The sequence below is a fragment of the Dasypus novemcinctus genome, chromosome 3 (genome assembly GCF_030445035.2).
Source record: "Dasypus novemcinctus isolate mDasNov1 chromosome 3, mDasNov1.1.hap2, whole genome shotgun sequence".
Classification (NCBI taxonomy): Eukaryota; Metazoa; Chordata; class Mammalia; order Cingulata; family Dasypodidae; genus Dasypus; species Dasypus novemcinctus.
In genome coordinates this window covers 91,439,230-91,464,924 of record NC_080675.1, presented here as the reverse complement: position 1 = coordinate 91,464,924, position 25,695 = coordinate 91,439,230, and the positions used below count along the sequence as shown (strand labels likewise).

Below are 25,695 nucleotides of genomic sequence, written 5' to 3'. Positions count from 1 at the left end.
CCTAGAGACCCTGACTAACAGCTTCTTTTTTTAAACTGTATTTTTAAAAGATACATAGATCATACAAATGTTACATTAAAAAATGTAGGAGGGGCAGCGGATTTGGCCCAGTGGTTAGGGCATCCATCTACCACATGGGAGGTCCGCGGTTCAAACCCCGGGCCTCCTTGACCCGTGTGGAGCTGGCCCATGCGCAGTGCTGATGCGCGCAAGGAGTGCCTGCCACGCAGGGATGTCCCCTGTGTAGGGGAGCCCCAAGCGCAAGGAGTGCGCCCCGTAAGGAGAGCTGCCCAGCGCAAAAGAAAGTGCAGCCTATGCAGGAATGGTGCCGCACACACAGAGAGCTGACACACAAGATTACGCAACAAAAAGAAATACAGAGTCCCGTGCCGCTGACAACAACAGAAGTGGACAAAAGAAGACGCAGCAAATAGACACAGAGAACAGACAACTGGGGTGGGGGGTGGGGGAAGGGGAGAGAAATAAATAAATCTTAAAAAAAAATATAGGAGGTTCCCATATGCCCCACGCCCCACACCCCCCAGTTTTCCCACATCAACAACTTCTTTGATTAGTGTGGTACATTCATTGCAATTGATGAATACCTTTTGGAGCACTGCTATATAGCATGGATTATAGTTTACATTGTAGTTTACACTCTCTCCCAGTCCATTCAGTGGGTGATGGCAGGATATATAATGTGCTACTTCTGTCTCTGCATTATTATTCAGGAAAACTCCAAATCCCGAAAATGCCCCCATATCACACCTCTTTTTCCCTCTCCCTGCATTCAGAACCTCCAGTGGCTACTCTCTCCACATCAATGATATAATTTCTTCCATTGCGCGAGTCACAGTAATTCTATAGTAGAATACCAGCAAGCCTACTCTAATCCATATTTTATTCCTTTATTCTGAGGACCCTGGAGTGGCGATGCCCACTCTACCTCTCAATTGAGAGTCGACTTTGGTCCTGCACTGCTGCTAGCACAGCTTCTGATACTCATGGTCCTTGCCTTGGTCTCAGAGTGGTTCCAGAGCGCCCCCTTGGGGGACTGAGGAAACCTTGCCTTAGCTTCTGGCCAACAGCATGGACTATGTGGGCCTTGGCTTCCCTCAGGCTCATCTCCTGGTTAGCTCCTCAGTCATACCCTGCCCAGGCACCTTGTAGGCTAGCACTGTGCTAGTTAAATATTGCCATGCTATGAATTTTCTCAAAATGTTGGAAAAATGTAGTGGGTTGAAATAATATTCTCATGCAGTTTCTGTGGGTTAGGAATCTAGGAGTGGCTTAGCTATGTGCATATGGCTCAGGGTATCTCATGAGGTTATGGTCAAGACATCAAGCAGGTCAGAAATCATTTGAAGACCTGTCTAGGGCCAAAGAATCCATTTCCAAGATGGCTCAGTCACATGACTTTGGCAGGAAGACTCCTTCCTTGCTGGCTGTTGGCAGAAGACTTCAGTTTCTTGCCACATGGACTTCTCTATAGGACTGCTTGAGTGTCTTTACCACTTGGTAGCTGGCTTTCCTCAGAGTGAGTGATCCAAGAGAGTGAAAGTGAGTTACACAGTTATACACTGTCACATTTACCATAATCTATTTGTTAGAAGTGACTCACTAAGTCCAAGGCGAGGAGAATTTAGCTCCTTCTTTTTTTCCTACTTTTATTCCCCATCCCCCATTGTTGTTTGCACTCACTGTCTGCTCTCTGTGTCCATTTGTGTGTGTTCCTTTGTGTCTGCTTTATCTTTTCTTCTTATCTTTCTCTTTAGGAGGGACCGAGAACTGATCCCAGGACCTCTGGTATGGGAGAGAGGCACTCAATTGCTTGAGCTACCTCATCTCCGTAGTCTGCTGTGTCTCTCACTGCCTCTCCTCTGCATCTCCCTTTGTTGTACTATATTGCTGCACTAGCTCTCCTCAATGTGGGCCACCAGCTTTCTGTGGCATGGGCCAGCTTGCCTTCACTAGGAGGCTCCGGTAATTAAACCTGGGGCCTCCCATATGGTAGATGGGAGCCCAATCATTTGAGCCACATCTGTTTCCCTTGCTCCATCTTTTGAAGGATCTGTGGACATATTAAAAAGCCACTAAAAGCTCTGTGCTGCAATCAGGGCTTCTTGGAGAGGCTGGCAGTCTCCCAGTTATGACTAGGAACTGTAGCACAGTCCTTACTGTTGTCTAATGCCTCATCTGTCTATCTGGACTTTCAGGCATTCCCCCTCCTCCCTAGCTGACTCCTTCTCAAGAGAATGCCGGCAGCATTTATAATCTAGTTTTGTCTGCTCCAAATCTTTTCTAGCTCCAAACCTCCTCCCCAAAGCCCAAGGAAAGCTGTATGTTAGGCAACTGCTCTGATGTCATATCCCATTTCTTCTCTACCTTCTGATTTAAAGAACAAATTCTATTGTGTCTCCCGAGATCTGGCTCATCAAAATACCTAAATATTTTCTTCTCTCAACTTTACTAGCACTTGCTAGTAAATCCCCTACTTTCCAGATTATTGTTTAGATATGGAATAAAAGAACTTGTTTGAAAAGTCAAAGAGGACTTGATTTGGTAAGGCTATTTTATTTGTTCCCTTACACTGCAGAAAGAGGAAGTACTAAGAAAGGAAGATACATTGGGTAATATTTCAAAACATATTGACTTCATGCATGGCTAGATCCAGGTGCTCAAATGTCATCAGGAACCTACATCTTTCTAGTTGTCAACTCTTCTTTCTTGTAGGTTGGAAGATTTTCTCCCCTTCTTTCTTGTAGGTTGGAAGATTTTCTCCTGTGATGGCCAGGATGGCTTCCTGGCTTCTATTTCAAAAGAGTTACTATCTCCTAATAATTCCTAGTGAAAATCTCAGAGTTGACTCTCATTGGAATGATTTGGGTCATATGTCCATCTCTGAACCAATCATGGCAACCAAGTATGGAGTTTTCTCACTGGCCAGGCCTGGATCATGTGCCTACCCCTGGATCAGGGAGGGTTGAAGCATCCTGGGAATCCTCTGCTTTTCAACCATACCTGGTTATTGGCAATCCCTTACTTTCTCTCCTGGCTCTGTCTTTCCTTCCACTGAACTGGAAGGTTCACTTTGTCAAAGAGAAAAACTGCACTGGACAGTGTTAGAGAGGCAAAGATGACTTTATTCAGGGGCTGCCATAGCAGGAGAGAGAGTCAATCCCACTGAAACAAAGGACAGCAAGTTTTTGAAGGGTTGGAAGTGGATTGTAGAAAAAGCACTGGAAGAGAGTAAAGGGGTGTTGATTGCTGGGGTGGGTGGGTGATTTACTGAGTTTGCACTTAAGACAGTGTGCTTCCACTGAGATTGACGAGCGATTTACTGAGGTTGCCTTTAGGACTTCTTGGTTGGAAAAGTTTTCCTCTGCAGTAATTAGGCCTTTAGGACTTCTTGGTTGGAAAAGTTTTCCTCTGCAGTAATTAGGCCACCTGGAGACTGTAAGGTCTGGGTAAGGATGGGGGACATAAGGACCTGCCTAGTTAAGAGCCTCTTAAGTACTGGGGTAGTTAAGGGCGTAGGGGAGAGGGAGAGGAAGTGGGGAGGTGGGAGACATTTAGAATAGCTAGGGTCTGAAGTACTGAAGTTGTCCTTTTTACTCCCTCCCAGCAGTCCAAATTGTTTTCCTCTGCAGTCCCACAGTCGCAGACTAGTTTCAAGGTGGTCAGGATGGGGGTGGGGCACATAAGGATTACGGCCAGCAACCTGGCCAAGAGAAAGGAAAACAGTCTTGGTTACCCTGTATCAGATACCTTCCAGGTCATAGATTCAGGAGGGCAGAGGTGCATCAGACCCTCATGGAGGTGAGGTGGGACTCGCTTCCCGAGCTCTGTGCTCCTTGTGAGGGGGCCTCTGCAGAGACAGAGCTCCCATCCCAGCAGCACTGCTGCCTTTTCAGGGAAGCTGGTGGAGAGCAGGCTCTGCCTGAACGGGCTACCCTTTCCCTGAACCACCTTAAAGTTTTCTATCTTCTTTGGGGGTCTGGGGATGAGTGGGGCAACTTCTCCCTTTCCCCTCAGCCTCTCCTTTTTGTTGAAATATTTGTCGTGCTCACAGTCCACCTGACATTCAGGCAGTTAAAACATTCAAATCTGAGGTAGATAAGAAGACACGAGATTTCCAACTGCACATGTCTGGGTGCAAGTGTAGCGGTCTGCTTTTCAGGAACATTTGGGTCCCTCCTGGGTCTGCAGTGATCAGAAGGACCTCATGCTTGGAGATGGGGCAGCTTCCTCTACGATTGCTTCTGGAAACAGCAAACAGCTGAACGCAATCCCTTTGGGGGTCAGATCACTGCGGGGCAGGCTAGGAAGTCAGGACTCAGGAGAAATCCTGGCTGCTCCCCCTAGCTTGGGCTGGGGTGTGGGGGGGTTGCTGGTGACAGGCACCTCTGCCATTCCCCATGTCACCTCTGTGATTGCCCCCCACTTCTTTTTGTTTGGATAGATTTTTGTAACTTCTCTCAGGCTTGGGATGTCGCTTGCTAAATCTATTCACATCATTTCACATCGATTCTGATTAAAGACTAGGTAAACCAATAACCAATGAACAAAAATCCCCAATACTGGAGACATGTCAGATGAAAGATCCTAGAAACTGCCTCCCCCCAGCCCCCCTAAGATAGTCACCTCTGACCCCAGGGTGTGTGGCAATAAAAGCAGCATTCCTTGGAACTCACCAGGAGACACCAGCTCTTCTCCAGGTGCTTCACCTTCCCTTCTCCTCTCCTCCGTGAAGACTTCCAGACATCACCCCTTCCAGCCAGACCTCTCTCCTGACATCTGATCATCACCAGTGGGGCTTTACCAGGTGTCAAAACCTTCCCATCTGCAGCACCAGCCCCATCTCCTTCTGCCCTTGGCCTGTACCTGCTGGGGAGATCAAGTCTCCAGAAGGCTGTCTGCTTTTAGTTTCCTGGGAAGTGAGTGGGAAATGAGTTAAGAATCAACCCCCTGTGTGCTCTATCAGTGCAGAAGAGTATGTAAATATGTGTGTGTATGTGAGAGAAAGAAAGAGAGAGAGAGACAGATACAGAGAGAGGTGGAGAGAGACAGAGAGAGAGTGAGACAGAGAGGCAGAGAGACAGACAGAGAGAGAGACAGACAGTGAGAGACAGAGACAGAGAGACAGAGAAACAGAGTGAGACGGAGACAGAAAGGCAGAGAGACAGACAGAGATAGAGAGACAGAGAAAGAGAGGCAGAGAGACAGACAGAGAGACCCAGAGAGACAGAGTGAGAGAAAGAGGCAGACAGAGGGACAGACAGAGATGGAGAGAGAGACAGACAGACACAGAGAGAGGCAGAGAGACAGAGATAGAAAGACAGAGACAGAGATATAGAGACGGAGAGAGACAAGAGTGACAGAGGCAGAGAGACAGAGAGAGATGCAGAGAGACAGAGACAGAGAGAGACAGACAGAGAGGGAGAGAGAGACAGAGACAGAGAGTGTGAGACAGAGACAGAGACAGAGGCAGAGAGAGAGACAAAGACAGAGAGAGACAGACAGTGAGTCAGAGAGACAGAGACAGAGAAAGACACACAGAAAGACAGAAAGAGAGACACACAGAAAGAGAGACAGAGACAGAGAGACAGAGAGACAGAGACAGAGAGGCAGAGAGACAGAGAGAGAGAGGCAGAGAGACAGAGAGACAGAGACAGAGACAGAGAGAGGCAGAGAGGCAGAGAGACAGAGACAGAGAGAGACAGAGACAGAGAGGCAGAGAGACAGAGGGAGAGACCGAATGAGAGAAACAGAGAGGCAGAGAGACAGAGACAGAGAGACAGAGAGACAGAGAGAGGCAGAGAGACAGAGACAGACAGAAAGAGACAGTGAGTCAGAGAGAGAGAAAGACACAGAAAGAGACAGAGACAGAAAGAGACACACAGAAAGAGACACAGAGAGACAGAGAGACAGAGAGAGACAGAGGGAGAGACAGAGAACCAGAGAGCCAGAGAGCCAGATAGAGTGAGACACAGAGACAGAGACAGAGACAGAGAGACAGTGAGTCAGAGAGACAGAGAGAAAGATACACACAGAAAGACAGAGACAGAAAGAGACAGACACACAGAAAGAGAGACAGAGAGAGGCAGAGAGACAGACACAGAGAGACAGAGAGAGACAGAGACAGAGAGAGGCAGAGAGACAGAGACAGAGAGAGGCAGAGAGACAGAGACAGAGACAGACAGAAAGACAGTGAATCAGAGAGACAGAGAGAAAGACACACACAGAAAGAGACAGACACAGAAAGAGACAGAGAAAGAAAGAGACAGACACACAGAAAGAGACAGACACAGAGAGACAGAGAGACAGAGAGAGACAGAGGGAGAGCCAGAGAGCCAGAGAGCCAGATAGAGAGTGAGACACAGAGACAGAGACAGAGACAGTGAGTCAGAGAGACAGAAAGACACACACAGAAAGACAGAGACAGAAAGAGACAGACACACAGAAAGAGAGACAGAGAGAGGCAGAGAGACAGACACAGAGAGACAGAGAGACAGAGACAGAGAGAGGCAGAGAGACAGAGACAGAGAGAGGCAGAGAGACAGAGAGACAGAGAGGCAGAGAGACAGAGACAGAGAAAGACAGAGACAGAGAGGCAGAGAGACAGAGACAGAGAGACAGAGACAGACAGACAGAAAGAGACAGTGAGTCAGAGAGACAGAGAGAAAGACACACACAGACAGAGACAGAAAGAGACAGACACACAGAAAGAGAGACAGAGAGGCAGAGAGACAGACAGAGACAGAGAGACAGAGACAGAGAGAGGCAGAGAGACAGAGACAGAGAGAGAGGCAGAGAGAGGCAGAGAGACAGAGACAGAGAAAGACAGAGACAGAGAGGCAGAGAGACAGAGGGAGAGACCGAATGAGAGTGAGAAACAGGCAGAGAGACAGAGACAGAGAGATAGAGACAGAGACAGACAGAAAGAGACAGTGAGTCAGAGAGACAGAGCCAGAGAGAAAGACACACACAGAAAGAGACAGACAGAGAGAGGCAGAGAGACAGACACAGACTGACAGAGAGACAGAGACAGAGGGAGAGACAGAGAGACAGACAGAGACAGACAGAGAGCCAGAGAGCCAGATAGAGAGTGAGACAGAGAGAGATGCAGAGAGACACAGAGAGACATAGAGACAGAGAGACAATCAGAGAGACAGAGAAAGTGAGTCAGAGAGACAGAGAGAGAGGCAGAGAGACAGACATAGAGAAACAGGGAGAGGCAGGGAGACAGACAGAGACAGAGAGACAGACAGAGAAAGTGAGTCAGAGACAGACAGAGAGACAGAGAAAGACACAAACAGGGAGAGGCAGAGAGACAGAGACAGAGACAGAGAAGAGAGACAGACGGAGTGAGACAGAGACAGACACAGAGAGGCAGAGAGAGACAGAGAAAGACAGAGAGGCAGAGAGAGACAGACTGAGAGATGCAGAGAGACAGAGAGACAGAGACAGAGAGAGGCAGAGAGAGAGTAAGACAGACAGAAGAGGCAGAGAGAGAGACAGAGAGAGACAGAGAGAGCCAGACATAGAGTGAGACAGAGAGACAGACACAGAGGCAGAGAGACAGAGACAGAGTGAGACAGAGAGAGATGCAGAGAGACAGAGAGACATAGAGACAGAAGAGAGACAGAGACAGAGAGACAGAGAGAGACAGAGAATGTGAGAAAGAATGCAAGACAGAGACAGTGAGACAGAGAGAGATGCAGAGAGACAGAGAGAATGCAAAATAGAGAAGGCGAGACAGAGAGACAGAGAGACAGAGTGAGAGTGAGACAGACACACAGAGAGGCATCAGAGACAGAGAGAGACAGAGTCAGAGAGACAGGGAGAGACAGAGACAGAGACAGAGTGAGACAGAGAGACAGAGAGACAGAGAAAATGAGACAGAGACAGACACAGAGGCAGAGAGAGACACAGAGGCAGAGAAAGAGAGAGTGAGTCAGAGAGAGACAGAGACTGAGAGAGGCAGGGAGACAGAGACAGAGAGAGACAGACAGAGAGACAGAGAGACAGACACAGAGACAGAGTGAGTCAGAGAGAGACAGAGAGGCAGAGAGAGAGAGTCAGACAGACACAGAGAGAGAGGCAGAGAGAGACAGAGAGTGAGTCAGAGAGACAGACATAGAGAGGCAGAGAGACAGAGACAGAGACAGAGAGAGACAGACAGAGAGACAGAGAGAGACACAGAGACAGAGTGAGTCAGAGAGAGAGACAGAGGCAGAGAGGCAGAGAGAGAGAGTGAGTCAGAGAGACAGACAGAGAGAGAGAGGCAGAGAGAGACAGAGAGTGAGTCAGAGAGACAGACATAGAGAGGCAGAGAGACAGAGACAGAGACAGAGAGACAGAGACAGAGAGAGAGGCAGAGAGAGACAGAGAGACAGAAACACAGAGAGGCAGAGAGACAGAGACAGAGATATACAGAGACAGAGAGAGACAGAGAGACAGAGACAGAGACAGACAGAGTGAGTCAGAGAGACAGACACACAGAGAGAGGCAGAGAGACAGAGAGACAGAGAAACAGAGTGAGAGACAGAGAGACAGAGAGGCAGAGAGACAGAGACAGAGAGAGACAGAGACAGAGAGTGAGACAGAGAGAGACACAGAGAGGCAGAGAGACAGAGAGACAGAGAGAGACAGGGAGAGACAGAGTGCGAGAGACAGAGACAGACAGAGAGAGACAGAGTGAGAGTGAGACAGAGAGACAGACACAGAGAGAGGCAGAGAGACAGAGACAGAGAGAGAGACAGAGAGACAGAAAGACAGGGAGAGAGAGAGAGAGAATGAATACTGGGAAAAAGGGAATTAGTCATTAGTCTCTGGCCACACACTCAGCCTGGACCTGAAGGGGAAGTTGCTCAGCATGCCATGCTCTTCATGAACCACCAGAGGCCGCACTAGGCCAACAATTCCACTTCTTGTCCCCTCCAAGGAGGGCTGCAGGCTAAGTAAGCCCTGGGCTGGGATGTAAAATGGACTTTTGGAAGGTTTTCCAGGGTTTGTTTTTCTTTGGTCCTAGCCCAGGCTGTGAAATTAATCTATGAGAAAGTTTTTTCTTTCTTTTTTTCAGAGCGACTGAAGCCTGCTCAGCCCACATGAGACAGGGCCAGAGGGAGGCTGGGCTCTGGGGAGGGGGCCCAGGAGACCTGAGCTGGTGCCTGTAGGGAAGCTTGGACATCTCCAACCCTTCTCTGCATGGCAGGCATCCCTGTAGATATCCCCCAGGGCAAGGGATATCCCTGCTTCTCACCTTCCTCCACAGAGCAGAGAAGACAAGGGCTGGGCTGCTGACCTCCCTGCTCTGTGATGTAACAAGGTGTGTTGTCACACACCTGTGGAAGTAAATGTGGAGACCAGGCATCCTGGAAATCCTCAGATACACATGCGTGTGTGGAGTGAGGACAAGGGTAAAAGTCTTTTCTGTGGCCCTGGGGCCTGGGGCAATGCTTGCCAAAGCCGGCCCCTCCTTTGCCTTCTTCTCTCTTCTCAGCTCACATTTTCTCATATCGCACAGCAGTTGGCAAGATGAAGGATTTCCTAGAGAGGAAGCTGTGGCTTGGTCCTGCTCCTCCCCTGTGGAACAGCCGTGCTTTAGAGAGAAGGTCACTACACTGCTCAGGTACTTCACTGGATCTGATCGGACAGAGAATCAGAGGACAGGGAAAAAAGAAAGATGGCAGGAGAGAAGAAGGGGTGGCTTAGGAGGCAGAGGAGGAGAGAAGTCTCAGGGCATTCCAGAACTTAGACTCTGGGTAATTAAGAGATAGCCCTCGTATTTAAGAGATATCCCGTGGGGTCCTAAGGCTGAGGGTGTGACTAGCAGCATGAAAGTGGAGGTGAGAGGTTCAGCCTGCCTGGCACGCATTAAGGGGAAAAAGATAATACCTGTAAAATTTTATGCTCCATTTGTAGGACTCCACATCTAGACCAGTGCTAATTCTTAGATGAAATGCTGACACACAGAGCAGGGGCTTCATTGTGTTGGGACTGAAGAACTCTTTGGGGAGAAATAAAATCTTGGAAGGAATGCTAGACTACGAAGATCATGTGACTTGGTGCCTTCCCACCATTTTGTTGAAGCACTGCCTGTTGGTGACCTCTGCGTTCTCAGTTCACTGATCTCTTCTCAGTCCTCCACATGTCCTCTTGCTTGGCAGAGTTCGTTTTCTGTTGAAACACTTTCTCCTCTTGGTTTTCAACATAATGTATCTTCCTACCTTTCACCTCATTAACCATTCCTCAGCCTTCTTTGCTGTTCCTGCCTGTCTCTTGAGCTCTAACCATTGGAGCACTGTAGGCTCTGTCCTTGGGCCTCTGTTCCACGTATGCCTACTCCTTCATAGGAATCTTATGTTTTTAAATAGTATCTGATGAAGCCCAAATTTCTGTCTCCAGCCTGAACCCCTTCCTCAAAACCCAGACTCCTATATTCAACAGCCTACTCAACATCTCCATGGGATGACTGATAGGCTTCTAAACTTAACATGCCTGAACTGTCCCGATTCCTGCCCTCCAACCTTTCCTTGTTCCTTCCCTCCTTCTCCCAGTCTCAGCAAATGACAGTGCAAGTTTTCCAGTTGCTCAGGGCAACAACTTGAAGTCTTTACTGACTCCTCTTTCCCATTCCCTTTCCACAGCAGATACTGTTGGCTCTATCTTCAAAACAGATCCACAAATTTAATAATTTCATCATTAGACCCCTTCTCCCACTTTCACCCCAGCTATCACTGGGTTCAAGCTAACGCCATCCCTTGCCTGGATCATTGCAAGGAACTCCTTAACTGGTTTTCCTGCTCCAGCTCTTGCTCCCTTACAATTTATTCTTCAGATAGTAGGCAGGATGATCTATATAAAAATATAAACCAAATCGTGTAATTCTTCTGCTCAAAATCCTCCAATGGATACATTTCAGAGTAAAAGCCAATAACCCTACAATGAACTTCAAGACCTCTACCTGTCTCTATGACCTCACAGCCGGTCACTCTCCTGCGTGTTCTACTTCAGTCTCTTAGTTGGCTTCTTAGTTGAGCAAGTAAATCTATTTCTACTTCAAAGAGTTTCCTTCTGCTTGAAATGCTGTTCCTTCCAAATATCCACATTCCTCTCCTTACTTCTTTTATGTCTCTAATGAAATGCCACTTTCTTAGACATTATTTAACCAGCATATTTAAAATCATTTTTCTTCCTTACCTCTGACACTATCACCTTTATTCTCCTTTACTTTTATGCCACTTATTATCATCTGATATGTTTTTTATATATATATATATATATTTACCTGTTTACTTGCTTATTGTCTGTCTTCCCTCACTAGAATGCAAACTCCATAAGAATGGACTTTATCTGCTTTGTTCATGGTTTTACTCCTGAATTTTAGAAGAGTGCCTTCATTTTGTAGATTTCCAATTAGCATTATTGAATAAATGAAAGAATGACGGTTAAGAGTGCAAGCGCTGTGCAGCTTTTTATGGTGTTTAATCTGATACACGTAGGCCCATAGTTGGGGTCCTTCAGTCTTGGAGACTATGAGGGAGACCTTGCACCCAGGGATAGTGACACCCTGTACAGGGGGGAAGGGCAAACCAGTAGGGAATACAATACAATCCAACCCTACTGGGAGGGGCGGTAGGGGGGAGGTATTGCCGTCACTGTACTGTTGATGCTGGGAAACGTTTTAACATCCGGAGCCTTTGTGGGTGCACATCTGTCTACAGTTACAACTCTGCACTGGATATGAAGGAAAAAAAGTATTTCAGTCTAATCACAAAACAGTACATTCTGAAATATTAAGGCACAATTCCCCACATAAATGATGCATAGGGATAAGAAAGGGGAAAAATTCTGTAGTGTACAATAAAGGAAACCTAACAATGGGGGTTACAAACAGTAAAGATGCATTTTTTTACATTTGAAAGTTTTTAAGTAAGTCTTCCCACTTGATGGGACCTTGTTTTGCATGCTGATGAAGAATCACATAAATGAAACTAATAGAGTTAAAATCAGCTTGCCTACCCACAATAGAAGCAGATTTGTGGAAGTTACAATTTAAGGTACCCCAAAATAAGTTAGAAACAAAGTGAAACAAATTTAAACAATTAAACGCCTCTGAAATGCCAAATGAGTCACTGCTTTTACCTTTGTGGGGTAAGCAGAGAGGGAATGATAAATGGAATTGCTCATATCAAACTGAAGATTGACACCTAAAATTTGCATTAATTCCTAAATGTAGAGGGTATAATTTGATGGCTTACTTCATTATATTTAATTTCTAGGCCAAGACCGTTGTTCTTAATTTGCATTTTAAGGTTCTGGCAGACATTATTCTTAATGTGCGCTTTAAGGTTCTGGCAGGCATTCTGGCTCCTGGTGACTGGAAGTAATTTAAATTAGTGGGAGAGTAGCTTGCATGGCATAGAGTGAGACAGGTATTCATGTACCTATGCTGTGCTAGTTTGTGTTGCAGTTTACCAGTTTGGTATTGCCCTGCACTTAAAATTCCTTTTTAGAGGAATATGGAAGAAGATTTGTGGATATCAATTTTAGGAATATATCTTAGTTTATAGCTAGGCCCTGAAATATATTTTTAGGATCTGCTAGGAGTAAGATTGATGTTGTGTGTAACCTGCACAATGTGGACAGCTGATATACCTGTGCAAACTCTTCGCCTCTGTGCTGTCAGTGTGCTTTCTGCAGGGTTATAAACTACTAGTGATTTTATCAAAACTTCTAGAACTTAAATGGTAAAAAATCTGTAAAAGACTGCTTAAATGTTAGTCAGCACGTAAAAACAATTGAGGAAGTCGAAGACATGATTGCTTTATTTCAATGTTTATTCCCACTCAACATATTACTTTCTAAGATTTCTTTTTTTAATTCAACGCATGATCTTAAAGATATGTTTAAGTTAGTGGATGTAAATGCAGGGTTCCTACACTGTACTGGCTCATGTTGGTGGCCGTTTTTGCCCTAGATACATGCACACAGGCTGCAAGATAAAAGCTACAGAGTGAAAGTTGGTTTGGATCCTCTTCATTTCATTGTTTAACTTTTCTGTTATTTTTCTCTACTTGTATGTATTCCTGTGAATAAATCCTTGTTAAGTTAACCCTTTACTTTTCTTTCCATGTGTATTTTCTTTTTTAAAGTCAATCAATTTGGTTGATACATATAAATAAAATATACAAAGTATGTAGTCAGTGGTATTTGGTATAATCACATAGTTGTGCATTCATCACTGCAATCATTATAGAGCATTATCATTATTTCAATAATAATAAAGACACAACAGATACACAAACAAGAAAATTCTATACTCTCTATCTTTGTGCTTCTCCTGATGTGTACATAGCTGCTATTTCTGGCTGTTCTTGCACGTTATTTATTTATTAAGCAGTTTTACTGAAATATATTCATACACCATATGATATATCCAAAGTGTATAATCAATGGCTTTTAGTATAATCACAATGTTGTGGAGTCACCACCAAAAAACATTTTAGAACAATTTCATTACTCCAAAAAGAAAAACTCCACACCCCTTAGCAGTCCTTCCCTAGCCCTACATAATCACCAATCTAATTTCATATATCTAAATTGATTGATATTTACATTTTATATAAATGGAATCATACAATATGTAGTATTTTGTGTCTGGTTTCTTTCATTTAGCATAATGTTTTTCTTTGGTCTGATATTAATATCTTGAAGTATTAACATACATTTGTTCAGTTTCAAAGAAAAACGGTCTTATGCAATTTTATCCATATTCATATTTCACATGTGGTTTTACTATGCTATACAGTTCCATGTTACAGTTAAAAAATATGCATATTATTGTTTTCTCCCCACATACCCCCCCACCTGAGATGGCTCCCTCATCTGTTTGCTAACTGTTTTGCTTGTTGTCTGCTTGTTGTTTTTGCTTGATGTCTACTCGTTGTTTGCCTGTCTTCTTTAGAGGGCACTGGGAATTAAACCCGGGACCTCCCATGTGGGAGTCAGGCACCCAACTGCCTGAGCCACATCTGCTCCTATATTATATTTTTAAGCTTTCCTTTAAATTTTATACATGACTTTAGACTTTCCCTTTAAACCACTGTCATGCCTACATAATAGTGCTGCTAGTTACAAATATTCTGTTGGTTTTCAACTTTCCAAAGATTAACAACCTCTTTTTCACTAATTCTGCACAAGTTAACCCTTAGCTTTCCATTCTCTAACCTCATTCTATTTTCTGGTGACCCATATTCAAGTTATTAACTCCATGAGATTACACAATATATTTAGCTCACAGTAGCACAATCATACAGTATTTGTCCTTATGTGTCTGGCTTGCTTCATTCAACATAATGTCCTTCAGGACCATCCATGATGTTATATGCTTTACAACTGCATTTCTTCTTACAGCTGCATAATATTCCATCATGTGAATACACCACAGTTTGTTTATCCAGTCATCAGTTGATGGACACCTGCGTTGTTTCTAGCTTTTGGCAATTGTGAATAACGCCGCTATGAACATTGGTGTGCAGATGTCTGTTCGTGTCACTGTTCTCAGTTCTTCTAGGTATATACCAAGTAGTGGTATTACTGGTCACATGGCAAATCTATATTCAACTTCTTTAGGAACTGCCAGACAGTACTCCACAGTGGCTCTACCATTCTGCATTCCCACCAACAGTGGGAATACCAATCAAAATTTCAACAACCTAGTTGTTGAAAAGCATTCCTATCTCTCCACATCCTCTCCAACACTTGTAGTTCTCTATCTTTTTAATAGTGGTCATACTAATAGGTATGAAATGATATCTCATTGTAGCTTTGATTTGTATTTCCCTAATTTTTAGTGATGTTGAACAGTTTTTCATGTTTTTTTTTTTTAAGCCATTTATATTTCTTCTTTGGAGAAATGTCTATTCAAGTCTTTTGTCTATTTTTAAATTGGCTAATTTGTTCTTTTACTGTAGAGTTGTAGCATCTCTTTATATATCATGTATGTTAATTCTTATCAGATATGTGATTTCTAAATATTTTCTCACTTTAAGTTGGCTGCCTTTTCACCCTTTTGACAAAGTCCTGTGAAGAGCAAAAGTGTTTAAGTTTGAGGAGGTCCCATTTATCTATTTTTTTCTTTTGTTGCTTGTACTTTGGGTATAAGATCCAAGATACCTCCACTTACCACTAGGTCTTGAATATATTTCCTACATTTTCTCCTAGTAGTTTTATGGTCCTGGCTTTTATATTTAGGTCTTTGATCCATTTTGAGTTGATTCTTCTGCAGGGAGTGAGATAGGGGTCCTCTTTAATTTTTGATTATGGATATCCAATTCTCCCAGCACTATTTATTGAAGAGACTATTTTGAGTTGATAAGTTAGTCAGGGTTCTCTAGGGAAACAGAATCAGCAAGAGATATCTGTCGATAGTAAGAGATTTTATCAGGGTTTCTCACGTGACCATGAGGATGAACAAGTCCAGGTTCTGCAGGCAGGCTGCAACCAGGGACTCAAATGAAAGTCCAATGAAGGTCCTTGATGAGACCTGGGAGACAATAACTGTCCAAAGATGAGCTGGGAAGTTCTCACTCAATGCTGGAATCACTTCCTCTTTTAAGGCATTCAACTGATTGGATAAAGCATCACTCATTGCTGATGGCAATCTCCCTGACTGATGTAATTGTAATCAGCTATCTATGATTTACCACTGCCGTAAAGTCAATGGTGACTAAAGTCCATAAATGCCCTTATATTACAATTAGCCCAGTACTTGCTTGACCAAACAACTGGGCACGATTAGCTGGCCAAGTTGACACATTAGCCTAACCATTACAGTTGGTAACTTGGATTTGGTAGGTTTATAAAAAATCAATTGGCCATAGAGGTTTTACTTCTGAATTCTCAATTCTATTCCACTGATAGATTTGTCTATCTTTATGCCAATACCATGCTGTTTTGACCACTGTAGCCTTGTAATATGTTTCAAGGTCAGGCAGTGAAATTTTTCCCACATTGTCTTCTTTTTTAGAATGCTTTTGGCTATCCGTGTGCACTTTCCTTTCCAAAAATTTGGTAACTGCCTTTTCTATTTCTGTAAACTAGGTTGTTGAAATTTTGATTGGTATTGCATTGAATCTATAGATCAGTTTGGGTAGGATTGACACTTTCACAATGTTTAGTCTTCCAATCCATGAACACAGAATGTCTTTCCATTTGTTTAGGTCTTCACTGATTTCTTTTAGCATTGTTTTGTAGCTTTCTGCATATAGGTCCTGTACTTCTTTGGTTAAATTGATTTCTAGATTGCCATTGTAAATAGAATTTTCCCCCTGATTTCTTCCTCAGATGTTCAATACTAGTTTACAGAAACATTACTGATTTCTGCTTGCTGATATTGTGTTCTGCCACTTTGCTGAACTTGTTTATTAACTCAAGTAGCCTTGTTACAGACATTCCAGAATTTTCTAAATATAGGATCATGTTTTCTGTAAATAGTGAGATTTTACTTCCTCTTTTCTTATATGGATATCTTTAATTTTTTTCTTGTCTAATTGCTCTAGCTAGAACTTTCAGCACAATGTTGAACAGCAATGGTTAAAGTGGGCATTCTTGTCTTGTTTTCTGATCTTAGAAGGAAAGATTTCAACTATTCTCCATTGAGTATGATGTTGGCTGAGGGTTTTTCATATGGCCCTTTATCGTATGGAGGAATTTTCCTTCAATTTCTGTTTCAAAGTGTTTTTATCAAGAAAGGATGCTAGATTTTGTTGAATGCCTTTTCTGCATTGATTGAGATGATCATGTGGTTTTTTCCCCTTAAAGTTGTTAATGTGGTATTTATGTTGATTGATTTTCTTATGTTGAACTACCCTTTCATACCAGGAATAAATTCCACATGGTCAAGATGTATAAGTCTTTTGATATGCTGTTGGATTCTATCTGCAAGTATTTTGTTGAGAATTTTTGTCTTGATGTTCATTAGAGAGATTGATCTGTAATTTTCCTTTTTTGTAGTATCTTTATCTGACTTTGATGTTGGCTTCATAACATGTGTTTGGTAATTTTCCCTCCTCTTCAATTTTTTGGAAGAGTTTAAACAGGATTTGTGTTAATTATTCCTAAAATGCATGGTAGAATTCACCTATGAAGGCATCTGGTCCTGGATTTTTATTTGTTGGGAGATTTTTTTTGAGGTACTGGGGGCCCAAGATTAAACCTGGGACCTTGTATGTGGGAAGCCCACACTCAACCATGGAGCCACATTGGCTCATCTGAGTTGGTTCCCTCATTTGTTTTGCTTGTTTTTATCTATCTATCTATCTATCTATCTATCTATCTATCTATCTATCTATCTATCTATCTATCTATCTATTCATTTTCAGGATGCACTGGGAACTGAACCTGGGACCTCCCATGTGAGAGGCAGGAGTTCAACTGCTTGAACCACATCTGTTCCCTGTAGGGAGATTTTTGATGACTGATTCAGTCTCTTCAACTGTGATTGGTTTGTTAAGTCCTTGTATTTTTTTGTAGGTCAATATAGGTCGTTTGTGCATTTCTATGACTTTGTCCATTTTATCTAGGTTGTCTAGTTTGTTGGCATACAGTGACTTATAATATTCTCTTCTGAAATTTTTAATTTCTGTGGGATCAGTTGTAACTTCCCCCCTTTCATTTCTTATTTATTTGCATTTCTTCTCTTTTTTTTTTCTTTGTCAGTCTAGCTAAGGTTTTGCCAATTTTATTTATCTTCTCAAAGATAAAAAAAAGCTTCTCAGCTTTTGGTTTAGTTGATTTTCTCTATTTTTGTTCTCAATTTCACTTATTTCTGCTCTAATTCTTACTATTTTTTTCCTTCTGCTTGCTTTGTGAATGATTTGCTGTTCTCTTTCTAGTTTCTCTAGTTCAATTTGATCTTTGATTTTAGCTCTATCTTCTTTTTTAATACAGGCCTTTAGTGCTTTAAATTTCCCTCTTAGCCCTAAATTTGCTGTATTCCATAAGTTTTGATAAGTTGTGTTCTTGTTTTTATTTGTCTTAATATATTTACTAATTTCACTTACAATTTATTCTTTGACAAACTGATTATTTAGGAGTGTGTTGGTTAGCATCCACACATTTGTGATTTTACTTCTTTCCCTCCTATTATTGATTTCCAGTTTCATTCTGTTATGATCTAAGAAGGGGCTTTGTATAATTTCAACTTTTTATATTTATTGAGACTGCCTTGTGACCTAACATATGGTCTATCCTTTAGAAAGATCCATGAACACTTGAGAAGAATGCATAACATGCTGAATTTGGGTGCAGCGTTCTATATATGTCTGTTAGGTCTAACTCGTTTATCGTATTGTTCAAGTTCTCTGTTTTCTTAATATTCTCTCTAGTTGTTCTATCTAATGATGTGAGTGGTGTGTTGACGTCTTCAACTATTATTGTAGAGATATCTATTTCTCCTTTCAGTTTTGCCAGAGTTTGCCTCATGTATTTTGGGACACTCTGGTTAGGTGCATAGATATTTATGAGTGTTATTTCTTCTTGGTAGATTGTCCCTTTTATTATTATGTTATGGCCTTCTTAGAACTTTTTTTGCATTTAAAATCTGCTTTGTCCAATATTAGTATATCTACCCCTACTCTTTTTTGGTTAGTTTGCATGGAGTATCTTTTTCCAACCTTTCACTTTCAACTTGTACTCCTGGGTCTAAGGTAAATCTCTTCTGGGCAGCATATGGATGGCTTAGGTTATTTTGTCCATTCCGTAAGCCTGTATCTTTTGATTGGGGAGTTTAATCCACTTACAGTCAATGATATTACTGTAAATGCATTATTTATTTCCACCATTTTCTTCTTTGGTCTTCATATGTCATATCTTATTTTTGTCTGTTTCTTATTCTTTTGGTTATCCTTTCTGCTATTCTTTCTTCTTTACTCTCCTTCAAGCCTCTCTCTCCTGTTTTTTTCTTACAGGCTGTAAGGCTACCTTTAATATATCCTGAAAAAGTGGATTCTTTTTTATGAATTCTCTTAGTTTCTATTTGTGAGTATTTTAAACTCACTTTCATAGTTGAAGGTCAATTTTGCTGAATAAAGAATTCTTGCCGGCAGTTTTTCCTCTCTCAGTATCCTAATTTTATTATACCTCTAGTTTCTTGCCTCCTTGGTTTCTGATGAGAAACCCACACTACATCTTACTGGGTGTCCCTTTATTAATGGTTTGCTTTTCCCTTGCTGCTTTCAGAATTTTCTCTTTATCTTTGATGTTTGATATTTTGAGTAGTATGTGTCTTGGGGTAGGTCTATTCACATTTATTCTGATAGGATATACTGCACTTCATGGACATGTAAGTTCATTTATTTTTAAAAATTTATTTATTTCTCTCTCCTTCCCCACCTCTCCCCCCCTCACCCCCCAGTTGTCTGCTCTGTGTCCATTTGCTGAGTGTTCTTTGTCTGCTTGTATTCTTGTCAGTGGCACTGGGAAGCTGTGTCTCGTTTTGTTTTTTGTTGCGTCATCTTGCTGCGTCAGCTCTCCATGCGTGGCACCATTCCTGAGCAGGCTGCACTTTTATCATGCTGGGAGGCTCTCCTTATGGCGCATACTCCTTGTGTGTGGGGCTCCTCTATGCGGGGGATACCCCTGCATTGCATGGTACTCCTTGCGTGCATCAGCACTGTGCGTGGGCCAGCTCATCACATGGGTCAGGAGGCTTTGGGTTTGAATCTTGGACCTCCCATGTGGTAGGTGGACACCCTATCCATTGTGCGAAATCAGCTTCCCATAAGTTCATTTCTTTCATGAGAGTTGGGAAATTTTCAGCTATTATTTCCTCAGATATGCTTTCTGCCCCTTTTCCCTTCTGTTCTCTTTCTGGAACTCCTATGACACATATATTGTTGTGCTTTATGTTATCATTCATCTCGCTGGTCCTCTGCTCAAATTTTCCCATTCTTTTCTCTCTTTAAATTCAGCTGTTCTGTCTTCTGTATCACTCACTTATTCTTTCTTCTATCATTTTGAGTCTGCTGATGTATGCTGCTAATGTGTTTTTTTGTTTGTTTTCCCCTCTTTCTGAGATGGCTCTCTTGTCTGTTTTCTTGTTATTTTTGTTAGGTGTTTATGCCCATTGTTTTTGCTTGTTGTTTTTGCTCATTGTTTTCTTTTTCTTCCTTTAGGAGGCACTGGGAACTGAACTTAGGACTTCCCATGTAGGAGGCAGGTGCTCAACTGCCTGAGACACATTTGTTCTCCTCTTGTTTGTTTTTGCTCAATGTCTGCTCATTGTTTGTTTGTCTTCTTTAGGAGGCACTGGGAACCGAAGCCAGGACCTCCCATGTGGGGGTTGGGTGCTCAATTACTTGAGCCACGTCCATTCCCTCTAATGTGGTTTTGATCTCACCTATTGTGTTTTTCATTCCCATGAACTGTTACTTTTCTATTCGGGTTTTCAAATTCTTCTTTGTGCTCACTCATTGTCTTCTTGATGTCCTTTATATCTTAGCCATTTTATCTTTCAATTATTTTGTTTTTGAAAATTAGTGTGAATCTCATTGATTAGTTGTCTTGAATCCTGTGTCTCATCTGGGACTTTGATATATTCCTCTTCCTGGACCATTTCTTCCATTTTCTTAGTATGGCCTGTAATTGTTTGCTGATGTCTAGGCATCTTATTAGATGAATTTACTCATGTTCACTTTCTCTCTCTTTCATAGGGATTTAGTGGCAGGAGCCTGTGTGTTACTGCTGTTCTTTGATTCTTGGTTCAAACTGTTCTTTTTAAAAAAATATTTATTTTTTATTTATTTCTCTCCCCTTCCCCATCCCCCCACTCCTGCCAGTTGTCTACTCTCTGTGTCCATTCGCTGTGTGTTCTTCTGTGTCTGCTTTTGTATTCTTGTCAGTGGCATCCGGAACCTGTGTCTCTTTTTGTTGCATCACCTTGCTGCGTCAGCTCACCATGTGTGTGGCGCCATTCCTGGGCAGGCTGCACTTTTTTCATGCTGGGTGGCTCTCCTTACAGGGTGCACTCCTTGCGTGTGGGGCTCCCCTATGTGGGGGACATCCCTGCATGGCACGGCACTCCTTGTGCGCATCAGCACTGTGCATGGGTCAGCTCACCACATGTGTGAGGAGGCCCTGGCTTTGAACCTTGGACCTCCCATGTGGTAGGTGGATGCCCTATCCATTGGGCCAAGTCCACTTTCCTCAGACTGTTTGTTGTCTTTAGGATTGCCCATGTTAGTTGCTCAGATCTGGGCCCTGGACCCAGCAATGGGTTGCAGACCTGCTTCCAAGGGCTTTGAGGAGGAGGCTGTAAAGGCCAGAAAAAGTGTCTATTTACTTTTAATTTCCTCACATGCACTTCCTTGCCAGCAGATGGTGCTCTTTGGCAGCCCTCTCAGTTCAAAGCCTGGTCAGAGTGTGTTTGCTGCAACATGGACTGGATAATGTGGTGGAGGATCTTGCCTGGAGGCTAAGAGCCTTGTAATATAAACTTTCTCCACGGAATTTCTCCAACCTTTGCTGGCAGCTCCCTTCCTTTTCCCGGGTAGAAGCTAATTCCATTATGCTCTGTGTCCTCAACAACAAGTCCTCTTCAGTAGGGAGGGAGATTGAGGGGGTTGGATCTCTTTAGCCCCTGCTGGCCCCCAAGGCCAACAATGGCACAGTCCCACCTGGCCCGGAAGGGCTCCTGGGACACAGCAGACCAAACCTATGGGCCAAGAGTGGAGTCAACCTTAGACTGTGCCCTTCTCTCCCCTTTCCTGGATCCCTGGGACCCCCTTTGTCTGTAGCCACCGGCCCCTGAGGCCTGAGATCTCAAATTTGTCTGTAGGGTGGGGATGGTGCCAGCAGTTGCAGCTGCTGCTTTTAACTCACCATTTTGCTGTCACGGTTCTTTTCTTGTGTGCCCCTCTCTCTTCTGGATGGTGTCCAGCCTTCCCCTGGTGTCCTAAACTCGAGAACGTTTTTTTCCCACACCGTTTCTGCCTGCCCTCTACTTTTCTGTGAGAGAAGAGAGTCCTGTGTCTTTCTAGTCTGCCATCTTCCTGGAAATTGTATTTTCTCATACGGTGAACGTGAAAACTTTACTGGTACACTTGATCAAGTGTCCATATGAAAGTGCAAGCCTGTATTAATTTGGATTGCCTGAACAGTGTATCCCACAATGGTGAAGGAAAATGCAGAGATTTTTCTTTTTAACTCTACTGGTTAGAGATGATGCCCGCCATTCCACTTTTCAGTGCAGCATGTTTAATATGCAACAGAAATGTTAAGCCATGACAACCTGTTTATATTTTAGTTTGTCACCTTTGTATTGCAGAATAAATACTGAATAAAAATAAAAAAGAGTGCAAGGAGATTGCCTGGACTCAACTCCGCATCTTCTCTTTAACAGTTGTATGACCTTGTGCAAGTTCTTAGCCTCTCTTAGTTTCCTTATCTGTAAAATGAATATAATATTATCTGCTTCATAGGATTGTGATGAAGATGAATAAATTATATTTAAATATCTTAGAGCAGTTCATAGTACATAGATTTGATATATGTCAACTACTATGATGATGATGAAGAGCACAAGATGAGATTACCGGCTGGGGTGCTAGAAATATAAAGGAGGCAGAGTTTGGGAAATCTGGCAGAAGCTGGAGAATGCAGAACATGAGAATGGGATTGGTAAAATCTTAGTGTTGTGGATTGTATTTTCCAAAGCCAGCTACAACAGTTTATAACCTTAACACACTATTCTGGATCCTTTACAGTCCTGTCATGAGATGGGGTGCATGTCCCCTCCCTTTGACCCCAGGTGGACCTTTATGATTGCCTCAAGCAATATGATGATTTCCAAGGCTAGGTTGTAAAAATGCCATGTACTTCCACCTTATTCTCTTGGGATGTTTGTTCTTAGAATGCACCCAACATGCTTTGAGGAAGTCCAAATTATCCATGCAGGGAGACAACATGGAGAGGTGACTCATAGATGTTCCTGCTGACAGCCCAGCTGAGGCCTAGCCACAACCAACAGATGTATGAATGAAGATGCCTCTAGATGACTCCAGCTCCTGTTGAGCCACCCTCCCCCTCCAGGTGAGGCACCAGACTTCATGGTGCAGAGACTAGGTGTCCCTGCTATAACCTAACTGAGTTCCTTACCCATAGAATCTATGGGCATAGTACCATGGTGATTTTATGCCCCTAAATTTTGGGACCATTTGTGGTGCAGCAGTAGCAACTGGAGTACTAAGGTTCAGTGGTCAAGAGACCAACAATGGTGGTGTGGAGTTAAGCACCCCAGAAAAACATGTTCTTAAACTTAATCCATTCCTGTGGGTGTGACCACATGGTAAGTAGGACCTTTTGATGAGGTTACTTCAGTTAAGATGTGGTCCAACTCAATCAGGATGGGGCTTAATCCTATTATTGGAGTCCCTTTATAGGCAGAGTGAAATTCAGATGGGTGAAGGGAAAGTCACAGGAAGCAAGAGCTGAAGGTCAACAGAACATGGAAGAGAAGGGAGAGGCCAGGAAAGGCTGCCAATGTTGCCAAGTGACAGTGGAGCCAAGGACCAAGGATTGCAGCCAACCCCAGAATGCCCATTTTTGGGAAGAAAGCATTGCCTTGATAATGTATTGATTTAGACTTCTCTTTGCTTCAAAGCCATAAACCAATAAAATCCCACTGCTTAAGCTACTACATGGTATTTGCTTGAGTAGGCCAAGGGAACTAAAATACCAGCCAAGAGTGTGGCAATTGATATAGGCAAGAAAAACTAAATCAAGCCAGGTGAGAGAAATCATGTGGGTTGTGAATTATAAAACAGAAGATTTGATACCCTTAGTAGTATATGAAGCCTTAACTGATCAGCAGGGATTTATTGGGAAAATGATGAACGGGACAAATTCTGTAGTAAAGGAAGGATACAGATTGGCAGATGAGAGTGAAGTTGCTCTATATGTAAGGAAGATGTCAATAACCTTAAGTAAAATGTGTAAAATCCCTATGGGAGGAAATCACATTGTCGTGTAATAAAATGTTTGCTGGTTTTATGACAGTATAAACTCATGGAAATTGTCTTAGAAGACCATTTAGACTATCATTGCTAGATGAATAAAACTCATCTATTCATTTTCTTTTAGAATATAGTTGGCATCCTTTATGGAAAGTGTTGAGTGAGTGGATGAGGTGATGAGAAACGAAGCATATTTTTATTATTCAAAATCGAATGAACAAAACAGTGAAATATGAACAAAAAAAATTGGAGACTTGTCTCTACTGTGGATTATGTGACTAATCTGCAAAGTCTGAGTCAGATATGAGATGGGAGAAACTGTGACTTTAATCCAAATAGTACTACTTGAGGAAACAAAGGGTGGAAAATGCTTCATTAGAATGTAAATCAGAGGTGACATTTTTCCCTAAGATTTTGAGATATGAAAATAGATGAGAATAAAAACCAGACCAGATGTTAGCTGTAATTCCTTTAGTAATAGTGTTTACACCCAATTAAATTCAACATCCTTGTGGATAAATGGAGATAACAGATAAAATATGAAAATTGGTTAATGAAAATTTGAAATACTAAAAGGCAATGACCCATAAGAACCCTGGATATTATTTAAAAATTCAAAGGAAGTTCAAGAAATTTGTTCTGGATCAATGCTTCCAGGTACTTAAAATATCCTCCTTGATGATTAACTAGCATAGTCAGAAAGTCTGCTACAGGTTAAATGCATCTTTTAAAACAGATGTTAAGATTGCCTGCATGAAAGAAAAAAGAGAAGTTGTAGAGTAACAAGAGTACAGTGTGAATTAGAAATTAGGTAACTGGAAATACTTAGGGCCACTTAAAATTAACTAAAAAACAAAACAACAACAAAACACCAAACTTTTAATTGCCATGTATCACTAACATGAAAGTGCAGAATTTCTATGTTTATGAAAGATTCCCAGCCCTCCAAGAGTCCCCCATGTGCCTCTTCTTACTCCTCCTACCTGTGGTGGTTTGAAACTATGCAACCCAGAAAGTCACGTTCTGAAAGCTAATCCATTCTTGTACATAAGACCTTTCGATGAGGTTACTTCATTTAAGGGGTGGCTCAAGGTGTATCTTAATCCTTTTACTGGCATCCTTTATAAACAGGATGAATATGGAGAGGAAGAGGGAGAGGCAGAGGGAAGAGAGAGAAGAGAGAAAAAGTCGGGGAAGCGAGAAGCTGAAACCAAGGAAACCTGGAAGAGAAGGGAGAACCAGCAGGCTTTGTGCTTTGTCATGTGCTTTGTCATGTGGCAGAGGAGCCCTGCATTGCCACAGCTGGTTTTCAGGAAGAAAGCTGCCTGATAATGCCTTGATGTAGACATTTTTCTCAGCCTCAAAACTGCATGCTTGTACACCAATAAATTCCCATTGTTAATAGCCAATGCATTTTATGGTATCTGCTTTGAGCAGCTTAGTAAACTAAAATACCACCTCCTCCATCATTATCAAAGGCAACAGCTTTCTTTTTTTTTTTTAAAGATTTATTTTTATTTATTCAATCCCCCCCCCCTTCCCTGGTTGTCTGTTCTCTGTGTTTATTTGCTGCGTCTTGTTTCTTTGTCCGCTTCTGTTGTCGTCAGCGGCACGGGAAGTGTGGGCGGCGCCATTCCTGGGCAGGCTGCACCTTCTTTCGCGCTGGGCGGCTCTT

At 42.6% G+C, this 25,695-nt stretch overlaps 1 long non-coding RNA gene across 1 annotated transcript; it reads left to right on the top strand.

Moving 5' to 3' along the window:
• Nucleotides 1-7,917: 7,917 nt before the first annotated feature.
• Nucleotides 7,918-25,279, top strand: LOC131277960 (uncharacterized). Its single transcript, XR_009185037.2, has 4 exons — nucleotides 7,918-9,422; nucleotides 9,530-9,634; nucleotides 22,919-23,097; nucleotides 25,152-25,279. It is a non-coding gene; the product is annotated as an uncharacterized lncRNA (long non-coding RNA).
• Nucleotides 25,280-25,695: the final 416 nt, after the last annotated feature.